The sequence below is a fragment of the Salvia miltiorrhiza genome, chromosome 5, assembly GCF_028751815.1.
Source record: "Salvia miltiorrhiza cultivar Shanhuang (shh) chromosome 5, IMPLAD_Smil_shh, whole genome shotgun sequence".
In the NCBI taxonomy this organism is placed as follows: Eukaryota; Viridiplantae; Streptophyta; class Magnoliopsida; order Lamiales; family Lamiaceae; genus Salvia; species Salvia miltiorrhiza.
In genome coordinates this window covers 38,727,178-38,739,315 of record NC_080391.1, presented here as the reverse complement: position 1 = coordinate 38,739,315, position 12,138 = coordinate 38,727,178, and positions in this window count along the sequence as shown.

Here is a 12,138-nt window from a genome sequence, read left to right as displayed (position 1 = left end):
ACGGAATATCTCCTCCAGAAGCGATGAAGCTTCTTGGCGCCAGGCATGAGAATGGAAGACGCTCGCTTCGCTGGATACAAGTGAGGGTAGAGCAAACTTTGACGCCGGAGAGACGTTGAGGTCCAGTGGAAGGGTCCGGTGAAGACCAGGTGTGTGAGCGTCATTCTTCCACTCCATGACTTTGCAGTCATAGATTTCTCCTTTAGTCGGAACAAATTTTCTCTGCAACTTTAGAAAAGATTGAAAATTTTTCTCACAGTGAAGGCTGTGGAGATTTGTTAGTTGGTGCAGAAAAATCGTGAAGACAACATGGTATAAATAGACAAGATTTGAACCATGTAAGAAGATGAAAAGGTTTTTCGAAAACTGTGCCTAAAATGCAATTGAAGAGAAAATTCGCGTCCGCCGTCACTGCGAGGGACTGCGTCTTCAAAAAGTTGAAAGGCATCATTGCATTCTGTCATGTCAATGAGCTTTTCAAGAAATTTTATTGCAAAGGCAAAAAGGTTGGAAAGATTTTTGGTAAAAAGATCAGGACAAGTTCAATCAAAACAGATTTTCCCTTTACCAACAATTCCAACAATCAGTTAAAGTTTTTGAAAGAAACTGATCAGTTAGAGAAAAGATTTTGAACTAAAAACTTAAAGCTCTTAACTGAAATAATTGATTTTGAAAGGTAAGCACTTAAAATACTTACTAATCAACTGAACATCGTAGTCAGTTGATACCACTTGATCCTAGTTGTTTCAACAGGATGACTTCTTCTTCAGATGAGCATTCGGACTTCATTGCTTTCCACGTCAGCGATCGTAGAATCAGCAGTTGGTTGACCACCAGTCAGCATGACTGTTTGAGAAGATCTTCAAACACAACATCACTCTTCAGGGTTGATGAGGCCGATCTTTGCACATAGATCATTAAACCTCTCTTCTGGAAGAGCCTTGGTCAGCAGGTCCGCTCTCTGAATAGCAGTGGGAATCCATTCCACAGAGATATCCTTCTTTTCGACATGATCACGAATGAAGTGATGTCGAATAGCAATATGCTTCACTCTGGTGTGATGAACTGGATTCTGGGATATTGCAATAGCACTGGAGCTGTCGCAATAGATAGGAACTTCCTTTTCGTCGATCCCATAGTCCTTTAGTTGATGGACTAACCACAGGATTTGTGAGCAGCAGCTTCCGGCAACAACATATTCAGCTTCAGTTGTAGAGGTGGCGACTGAAGTCTGCTTCTTTGAAAACCAAGAAATGAGCTTGTTGCCTAGGAATTGACATGTTCCGGAGGTTGAAATGCGATCAAGCTTGCATCCACCGAAGTCTTAATCTGAATATCCGGTGAGCTTGATGTCGTCGTCTGCTGGATACCACAATCCTAAATTGGGCGTGCCTTTGAGATATCTCAAAATCCGCTTTGCTGCATCCAAATGAGCTTCCTTAGGATCTGATTGATATCTTGCACATACCCCGACTGCAAATGCGATATCTGGTCTACTCGCAGTGAAATACAGCAAAGATCCAATGATTTCTCTGTACTTCTTCGAAGAGACAGAGTTTCCTTCTAAACCTGGATCAACTTTCCAGTTTGTGTTCATTGGGATCTTGACTGACTTCATGTGCTGAACACCGAACTTGGCTATCAGTTCCTTGGCATATTTAGACTGACTGATCAATATTCCTTCGTTGGTCTGCTTGACTTGCAATCCGAGAAAGAAATTCATTTCTCCCATCATGGACATTTGAAACTTGTTGGTCATGATGTCAGCAAACTTCTTGCACATGCGTTCGGATTTGGATCCGAAGATTATGTCATCGACATAAATTTGAACAAGCAAGAGATCTTCTCCTTCTTTGTGAGTGAACAGAGTTCTGTCCACAGATCCCTTTTTGAAGCCTTGTTCAACAAGATACTCCGAGAGAGTATCATACCATGCTCTTGGTTCTTACTTCAATCCATAGAGCGCTTTCTTCAACTTGTACACCTTTTCTGGTCCAGCAACCTCAAACCCTGGAGGTTGCTTGAAACCTTTGTGAGCTGCGAAGGCTAAGAAGAGTCTGACTGCTTCCAATCTAGCAACTGGGGCGAACGTCTCGTCGTAGTCGATTCCTTCTTCTTGACTGTATCCTTTAGCCACTAGCCTTGCTTTGTTTGTCACAACGTTTCCTTCTTCGTCTTCCTTGTTCTTGAAAATCCATTTCAAGCCAATCACCTTTGCATCGTCTGGTCGATCCACAAGCTCCCAAACTGAATTCCGGTTGAATTCATTGAGTTCTTCTAGCATTGCGATGACCCACTGAGTAGACTTCAGAGCTTCTTCAATATCCTTGGGCTCTGTAGATGATAAGAAACAGCTGAAATTCTTATCTTCGTTGATGCAGTTTTGATTGATGTCGAAGATGAGGTTGCACATAGATCTCCGAGTCTTGACGCCATCTGATGGTTCTCCAATGATGTTCTCCTTTGAGTGGAGTTCAAACCATCTTCGATACTTCTTGATCTCTTCTGGAGATGGTGGGGCTTCTTCGGTCAGAATGGTTCTGAGGTGTTGAGCACCTTCTGGAGCAGGGGAGTGTTGAGCTGGAGCGGCTTTTGCGCGTTCAACTCGAACTTCAGCAACAGGAGTTCCCCCTTGACTGATGCCATCTGCATTGGTTCCAGTCTGAACTTCAGACCTTTGGTTGATCTTCTGATACTGAAGCATCTCAGCATCTTCATCTTTGCCAGGTCCCCACACCAAGACAGTAGAGGGCTCAGTGTTGTGGATTTCAGCTTTGGAACCTTCAGTGTTCTGAACACACTTTTCAGCTTCATGTTCCCTGAAACCATCTGTAGACTCATCAAAGATCACATGAGGTGTTTCTTCAACACAAAGAGTTTGAGTATTAAACACTCGATAGGCTTTGCTTGAACGGTCTGTTCCAGAGTATCCAAGGAAAACTCCTAGATCAGCCTTGCTATCGAAAGTGTTCAACCTCTTCTTATCATTGTTGTGTATGAAACACTTAGAACCGAAAGCATGAAAGTAGGCAATCGATGGCTTTCTGTTCTTCCATAACTCGTATGGAGTTCTTCCATGTCTCTGAGTGAGGAAGGAGCGATTCTGCGTGTAGCATGCGTTGTTGACTGCTTTGGCCCAAAACTTCAAGGGGAGTTTTGACTCGGCTAGCATCGTCCTTGCTGCTTCCTTTAGAGACCGGTTTCTTCTTTCTGCAACTCCGTTCTGCTGAGGAGTTCTTGCTGCAGAAGTTTGATGACTGATTCCTTGTTCATCACAATACTTACGAATGACAGTATTGAGGAACTCAGTCCCACGATCTGATCTGATGCTGATGATGTTGACTTCCTTTTCAACGCTCAGTCTTCTCAGCAGCTTTGGCAGTTCCTCCAGTGTTTCTTTCTTCTTGAAGAGAAAGATAACCCAAGTATATCGTGAATAATCATCCACAACTACTAAGGTGTACTTCCTACCGTTGTAGCTTCTTGGAGTGATCGGGCCAAACAGATCCATGTGAAGTAGATGCAGAATCCTTTCAGAGAAGTGTCCTGACTTTGACTTGAATGACATTCGCGTCTGCTTTCCTCTGAGGCATGCTTCACATTCTTGCTTCTTCTGGAATACAATAGAAGGAAGGCCTTCTACCAGTTGATGTTTAGCAAGTTTGTTGATCGTCTTGACGTTAAGATGGTTGAGTCTCTTGTGCCATAGCCAATTGAGTTTCGAGCTGCTCTTGCTGATGAGGCACGTTTCTGGTGGGCTGTCTTCCCAAGAAACGACGTAGAGACTCCCTTGTCTGAATCCTTTCAGAACCACCTTCTTTTGATTGTTTCTAACAGTGAATTCATCCTTCTTGATCTTCACTGTGAAACCACTGTCACAAAATTGACTCACAGACAACAGATTATGTTTAAGACCAGAAACAAAGCTAACATTACTGATATTGGCGTTACCCATGTTGAGCACACCGTAGCCTTTTGTTTCTCCGATTGAGTTGTCTCCGAATGCAACTTTGGATCCAGCTTTCTCAACATACTGAGATAGATATTCCTTGTAGCCCGTCATGTGCTTCGAACAACCACTGTCCAGATACCACGTTCTGATTGAAGCTTTGGCCTCTTCCTTCTTTTTGAGTTTCCTGACATTGACCTGCAAGGAAGAGTTGCTTCAGGCACCCAATCAAGCTTTGGGTCCTTCGATGTTAGCTTAAGTTCTCTTTGGAACCCATATCTGCTTCAAAATTGGTTTGGCTGATCTCTTGCGCTTTGTTGAATGTCTGATTGATGTCGTTGGCCCTTCTGGATGGCACATGAGCATTCTTCTGTTGAGAAATCCTTTTGAAGGCCTCACTCTTGTAGTAGTTCTGTCTGATGAGTGGTTGAGGTCTTCTTTGCTCGGCGAAGTATCTTCCCTGAGATACTCGAGTCTTTGCAGACTTTTGGAGACTTGGCTGATGTCCAGTAGCTTGTTGCCGTGGATGGCTCTTGGTTCGTCTGGACTCAGCATTGCTTGGTCTCCATGGATGTTGTTCCTTCTGAAACTGAACTGAAGATGTCAGTTTCTGACTGATGTGGCCTTTCTTCCCCCTGGATTAATGAGGAAGATTCTTCTTAACTTCTGATGTTCCTTTCCTGATCTTTGACTGAAATCTGCTTTCCATCAGTCAGCGCTTGCGAACTTTATCCATATCATGATCTCTTGATTCTTCTGAGGTTATGATTTCAGAAGGATCGTCCTTTGAGATGATCATGATATCCTTTCCTTTGTCAGCTGCAACCTTTCCTCCGATGTTGTTGACCAGACCTTTCGATGGAAAGTTGCTCATCATGGGAGACTGCATCATGCAGTTCTTGACTGTGTCTTCCAGCTTGTGATTGAGCTTCTTGATTTCATGAGATGCTCTTTCACATTCTGAGTTGGAGCTCTTCTTCCAGTCGGCTGTTCTCCATGATTAGCTGATCAAGACAAGTTTCATCCGGAAAGTAGATGATTGTCTGATTATTTGCTCATTCATCATTGATCTCCTTGTCCATTTTCTGATTCTGTTTGAGGAGATCTTCGAACATTTTCCTCAGCTCACAGTGATCAGTCATGAGCTGATCAAACTCGTCAGTTTCATCGGATGAGCTACCTCCAGATTCTGAGTGGTCTCCTGAAAGCATCAGGAAGTTATCAGTATAAGGAGTTTTTGAGTGAGAGTTTACCTCTGAGCCATTCATTCCATTGTCGTAGCTGTTGTCAGCCACGCTTTCTGATTCATTGGCCATCAGGGCTCGACTCTCATCATTTGAGCTGGAACTGTCGAAGTTGGATGATTCTGATGTGTGTTTGGAAGAGTCAGCATCGTCAGCAACCATCGCTTTCTTCTTTGAAAAGCTACGATCTTTCTTAGCTCTCAGTTCTCTGCGCTCAGCTGGAGTGAGATCAGGGCATTCATGTCGAAAGTGCCCTTTCTTTCTACATCCAAAGCATTCCATACCTTTGATGTCGTAAGCGGCTGACTTCCTTTCTCCGCTTCGATCTGTGGAATGTCTGGAGTTGCCTTCTCTTTCTTTTCCTTTGTAGTGCTGCTTGTGGAACCTTCTGTACTTCTGGAACTTGGACTCCATCTTGTTGAATCTTTCAGTCAACAAAGCATATTGACTGAAGAAGTCCTCTGGGTTGAGTTCCGTTGGCTCCTTGATCTGCTTCTTGCCTTCTCTGGTTGAGGCCTTCAGTGCAACTCCTCTTGAGGTTGATGGACCATCTTCGTCAGATCCTCCAGCCTTCTTGTTACCAAGATTTCTGAGAAGGTCGAACTCATTTGCCATGAGATCGGAGAAAAGCTTGTTTGTCGGGAGCTGACTGAATCCTGGCTTATGCTGATGAGCGACTGAGTAGATCTGCCATTCACCGCGTGGCAGTGCTCGAAGAATCTTCAGGTTGATTTCTCGTTGAGTGTATTTGTCTTTGGAAATGGATTGAACTTCATTCAAGATAAGATTGAATCTTTGTTCCATTTCCTCGACAGATTCATTCTTGAGCATGAAGAAGGAGTCGAACTTCTGGCAAGCTATTGATAGCTTATTCTCCTTGATTTCCTCGGAACCTACGCACATTCTTTCCAGAATGTCCCACATCTCCTTTGCAGTTCCACACTTGATGATCTTCATGACATGTTTGTCGGGAACGGTGCCGGAGATGATGCTTTTGGCGAGGTTGTCTAACTCATCTTGCTTCCTTTCTTCTGTGGTGAAGTCTGCCTTTGACTTGGGTTGGACCTCATCGTAAGGATCCTAATGGAGATCAGCAGGAACCCTTTTGATAACTTCGGTGATGGTTTTAGGTCCGCTGGTGATGACTTCCCACATTCGGCAATGTTGGGCGGTGAGGAAGCTTTCAAGCCGAAACTTCCATATGTCGTATTCTTCAATACTAAACATAGGTAGAGAAGATAATCTGCTGTGGTTAGTCTCCATCAAAAAAGAGAGAACAGATAACAGCAGATAGAGCAAAAAGCAAGCACAAAAAGAAAGAGTAAAACTTTTTCGAGACCTTTAAGAAAAATGATCTAGTTCAAATAGAACCTAGTCAGATGCAGATAGTTCCTGCGAACAACCTGCTCTGATACCAATTGTTAGGTCCTGAGGGTCTCGAATAGGTGTATGGGGGGGGTGGGGAATACACCTATAGGCTATTTTTAACTTAATCTACTGACCTCAATCAGAGGGATCTCAGTCAAAGATCAAAACGAAACTTTGAACGCAAACAAGGACTCCTATTTTACTGAAATCAGTTTTGACCAACAGGGTTGACGACTGATACTGAAAGCTCTTCAGTAATGATTTATCAGTTAAGTTGCTGGAACTTAACTGATGCAAGTAAGGGCTTCAGTCATGTTTGCTAAAATAGAGATGATATCACTCTTCCTGACTATCAGAGGATAGTTCAGTCAGATCGATATCATACGCAGCGGAAATTAAACTTAGTTTCGTAATAGCCTAGGTGGAGCAGGTTGTTGGATTAAGGTTTCTCTTTGCTGTTAGTCAGTGTTCAATTTTATCAATTGAAATAGCACAAGTAAGAATGTAAAACTGAAAGCTGTAAATAACACAGAGACTTTTACGTGGTTCGGAAAAACCCTTTCCTACATCCACGGTCGGTTGATCAGACCAACAATCCACTCCGCAAGTGCTTCACTGGTGCACTGCAAACCGTACCCGTGTGCTTGCCTGGTGCACAAAACCGTGAACTAAAGAAAACCCTTCTTCAGCACCCACACGACCTCGCGTAGGATTTCCCTGCTAAGCACACCTCGTGCTCAGACTTTTCACTCAGAGTTCAGAGTACCTTCCTGAACTCTGAACCACTCAAACACTCTTATGGAGGGAGGTATGAACGAGTGCCAACTATACTTACAAAGAACAAGTTCTTTGAAGCAAGTTTGACCTTTGGCTTCTGGGTAAACAGATATGTGCCTAGGGTCTAAGAGAATGTATGTAATCAGCAGTGACTGATTTTGGCTTTGGAATTCTCTTCTTCGATTCAAGCTTTGGGGAGGTTAAGCTTTAGGCTGAGTAGCAATTTTGGCAGAGCTTCAGCTTATGTCGTTGAATCGGTGAAGGTTGAAGTGATCCTCGAGCGCTATTTGTAGGAGAACTCATGAATAGATCCGTTGGTGTAAATCGTCCTCAAGATTTCTTCCGTTGGAGAGCAATTCGAATTTGGGCTGAGGCATCAATCTTTGAGGTTCCTTGTCTGTGTGGAAATGGCTCTCTTTGATGGACAGGAGATGTGACGTCTCTGAAAAGTTACCACCAGATAGGAATGACCTCTGCAGAGACAAGATATTCTGAGATCTCTGCATTTAATGCGGCTGTACTTGTGCGTACGTGGCTTCCTCTGAACGTTGGAAGATCAGTCCTAGGAGGAATGTTCAACTGATACTTGACTTTAGTATCAGTCCATTGCGCGCATTAAATAATCAGTCTTCAACTGATTCTTCAACTGATACTTCAGTTGGTATCTGCAGTCTTCAGTCTTCAGTCTTCGTTCTTCAGTCTTCAGTCTTCGACACCGCAAGCTAAACTAGAAACGAACTCTAACACTTGAGTTCAAAACGATTCTAGTCTATTACATTTAAGTCCTATGAATTTTGGTATCTTCAAAACAAGGGTTAGGATATTCCTCAAGGTTCCCAACAAACTCTAAACGGAAAACTAATCTAAAACATGAATTAAACGAACTATAAACTAAACTAACTAAGAACATTAATCGAAACTAAGACTAAGAAAAACAATAAAATTCCTAAGCTTTAGCTAACTTGGCGGAAACTAAAGATTAGGGCAAAGAGAATTATCTAACTACACGCCTGGAGGCAGAAGGAATTTTTTTTACAATGAATAACTAAGCCCTATTTATAGACTTCAATTCCCTCTTGCTCACTATGGAAGTTGCCATGCAAAGTAGAACTCTAAAGGCAATAAAATCGTGCAAGATAAGGCAACTTCCAGCTGAACGCGCGCTCTGAAAACTCCTCAACTCTGGCGAAATTCGCAGCTCTGGTTGCATACGCGAACTCTGGAAACTCGGCTCTGGAACGGCATGACAGAGCTGAAAGGTCAGCTCTGGCGAGATGGGCAGAGCTGAAAAGTAGCTCTGGCGTCGAGTGCTCTGAAAAGTCCAGAGCTGAAAAGTCAGCTCTGGCATAGTTGACTCTGAAGTCCAGAGCTGAAAAGTCAGCTCTCGCAGTTGACTCTAGGAGTTTTACTCTGGCGTTTTACTCTGGAGTTTGACTCTGGCATACAGAGCTGAAAAGTCCAGAGCTGCAGTTGACTCTGGCCCTTAGCTCTGCTCTGCTCTGGAGATGTTTGCTCTGCTCTGGAGATGTCTGCTCTGCTCTGGATGTTGGCTCTGCACTGGCGAGCGGGCCTTCAGCTCTGGCGCGGGCTTTTAGCTCTGCAGTCCAGAGTATGCACATAAACATGATTTTTAGCCCAAAATCTCCAAATTTGCACTCTTCCATCTATAAAACCTAAATCTCCTGCAAAGCATAAAATAAACCATAAAACGCACCAATTTCCAGAAGATTATCTTAAAATAAGCTCATACAAACCCCTAAAACTAGAACAATTAAGCATAAATCACCCATAATCACTACCCCCATTTCTCGGCCCTTGTCATACAAAACCACCACCCCGCCACCATGGTCTCCACCAAACCAAAGAACAAACTCAGAGGAATACCCCAAGGCACGAAAATCGACCTCACCTGGAGAAAGCCCCACACCAGCAAAATCCAAAGCTTCGAGAAAAACCCCACGTCCGAAACCATTTCCGATGGAAACCACACCAACCCCATCATCCAAAACCCTGCCGCAAGCCGAGAGTCCCTCGCCGGTGGATGAAAATGTCATCGAGCAACTCACGACGGAAATAGATGCCCCAACACTCGGCACTGACGAACAGCATGCAGCTGAAGGCGAGGGCAAGGCCACACCGGAAATGGCGAAAAAAGGCGAAGTAGAGCCGTCTAAAAGGAAGCAGACTCCCACCGCTCCAAAGAGGAAGAAACCGGCGGCCGAGAAATCGGCCACAGCCGGCCGAAGGATCGTCAAATGATAGGAACGAACCTTCGGGTTCAGTGCTGCAAGGAGGAGCAGGGAGAGTCCGGTGAGGAGCCAGAGGAGACACCAGCCAAAAGAAGGAGGAAAGTGATGGCCCCAACCCCAATCCGAATGATCAAGGGAGAAACCGGCGTCCGCCCCGAGAAGCAGGAAGAAGACGTCGAAGGGGATTGCTGTGCCCAAGATCCCTGATATGGAGTCGCTGGAGCCTTTGGGCGTAGTGGAAAAGATAAAGGAAATACTTCGACAACATTGGATGGAAAGCATTTCTGAAATGGCCAGGGCACGCGTATGAGGAAGTGGTCAGAGAGGTTTTCGACTCAATGTAGATGGACATCAACCCAGCTTGTGGACCTCTGGGCATGAACTTCTCCATTAAGGGAGAGACCAGAGACATGTCCGTGAACGAGGTCAACCTCAATTTAGGAATGGTGAAGCTGAAGGATCTACAGAAGAAAGAGTACAAGGACACCAAGAGAGGAATCCCCACCTTCACTGCACAAGAATGGGATGTCATGTGGGCAGATATCGGCGATGGTGGGCAGTTCAAGACCCAAAAGGTCAAGGGGCATAGAATCCGCGATTCAGCCCTGAGGATGTGCCACCGCATCCTCTCGTACTCCCTCTTTGGCAAACTGGACAGCGGGAATGCAATGTCCAAAAAGGATCTCTACATCCTTTGGGCAATGCACAGCAAGGTGAAGCTCAACTTTAGAGCCTTCCTGATCGAGCATATCGAATCCATCATCAGCAAGCCTAATCAGAGGCTCTTCTGCATCCAGTTTACCACCGCTTTTGCCCAGGTTAACGAGATTGAGATCGAGGAGGGGAACACCAAGATTGAGGCAGAAAAGCTAAACATTGAAGCTTTGATCCGCATGAGGGATGTAAGGATGGACCGTGGTGTGCCCAAGTTTACCAACCCAGAAGAGAGAGAAGTTTCGGCGGCCGAAGGCCAAAGCCCTGCTGTGGGCAAAGGAAAAGAGAAGTTAGAGGAGTCAGAGTCAAAGGACGAGGGGAATCAGCTGGACAGGGTCGAGTCCAGGATCGTGGAGACCCAGGTTGCACTGGCAGCAACCCAAAAGGCCCTTCTGGCCTTCTTCAAGCACCAAGGGTTCAGGTACCCACCTGCCCCTTGAATTATCACCCTCTCTAGGTAGTTAGTTTTTTTTTAAGTTTGTTGTGTCTTTTTGTGTGTTTCGTTCTTTTGTGTTTTGTTTGTTTGGTTGAGTCTGTTTGGCCAAAGTTGTGGGAAGGGTAACCTTTTGCCTGCACCGGTGTTTTGCCCAAAAGGTAACACACTTGGTGCAGGCACCCAAAGCAATGGCCATTTGTTGTTCTCTTCTCTTCTTTTCTTTTCTTGTTTGAGTCTGTTGTTTGCCTTGACCCCCTCCACACACCCACTTTGCTCAAAGCAAAGTGTGTGTGTGTGGGGGGGAGGGGCAAGGCCTTTGTTGGATCTGTACTGGGTAATCCTTGTTCTCACACCCTTTGCCTCAAGGCAAAGTGTGTGAGTGGGAGGGAAGACCCAGTTTTTTTTTAGTTTTTAGAGTCTTGTTGTCAGCATGCTATATAATCAAGGTTATTCAAGTTTTGATTGTTTGTAAGTTCGATTTTGTAAGTAGGATTTTCTGAGCTTTGTGCCGTATGTAGTTGAGGACGATGGATAGGGATTTGGGCATACCTTGTGAGGATTTGAGCTTTTATAAATGTTGGTTTATGCCCATAACAGTTCTTTCTTTCATTGTGTGAATACTGACATCTTGAATTGGGATAATGCTAGAACTTGCCTTGACTCTTAGTCGAACCCTGTGTACATAGCTTAGGTGTGTTGGATGATTTAGGCAATTCTTTCTTTAGCCCACAGAACCAAATCGACCAACCCTACATCTATCACTTGCAGCCCCTTTTGAGCTTTATAATTCATTTGAATTCACTTATAGATTTGCCCAGAATTGAGCCGTCCCGGTCAAACTGAACTTAAGGGCAAAAGAGGGGAAAGATAGTGTAGTGGGCCTTATGGGCAGGACTAATGCAAAAATTGCAAAAATGGGAAATCTGATCCCACAATAGAGAAAAAGTCCATGAATAAATAAATAAATAAATAAGAGAAGAAGAATAATGGGAAGAATGTGCTTAGGCCCGCAAGAATAGGTAAGGAATTGAAAAATCTGGGAAATCTATTGCCCAGAATGAAGTTCAAAATGACCTTAGCCTCGTACCCAAAAATTCTCACCTTATGCCTGAAGCCACATTACAACCCATAAAAGACCTGATGAGATACACCTAGGGCTTTTGACTAAAGGGGGAGACAATAGAAGATAGGCAAGCTTATGGTCAAAACCCAACAAGATGTCCAGAGTGAAAACACGAGCCAAAACACTTGAGAGAAAGAGCGAAAGGGGAGGAACATCCTTATGCCCAGAACCTGATCTTGACTCAATTGATGGCACTCTGTTTATCTAATCCCACTGCTTATTGTTCTTTTTTATCGTCATTTTACTGTTTGACTGAGAGAGTATAGCATGCCTTGTTA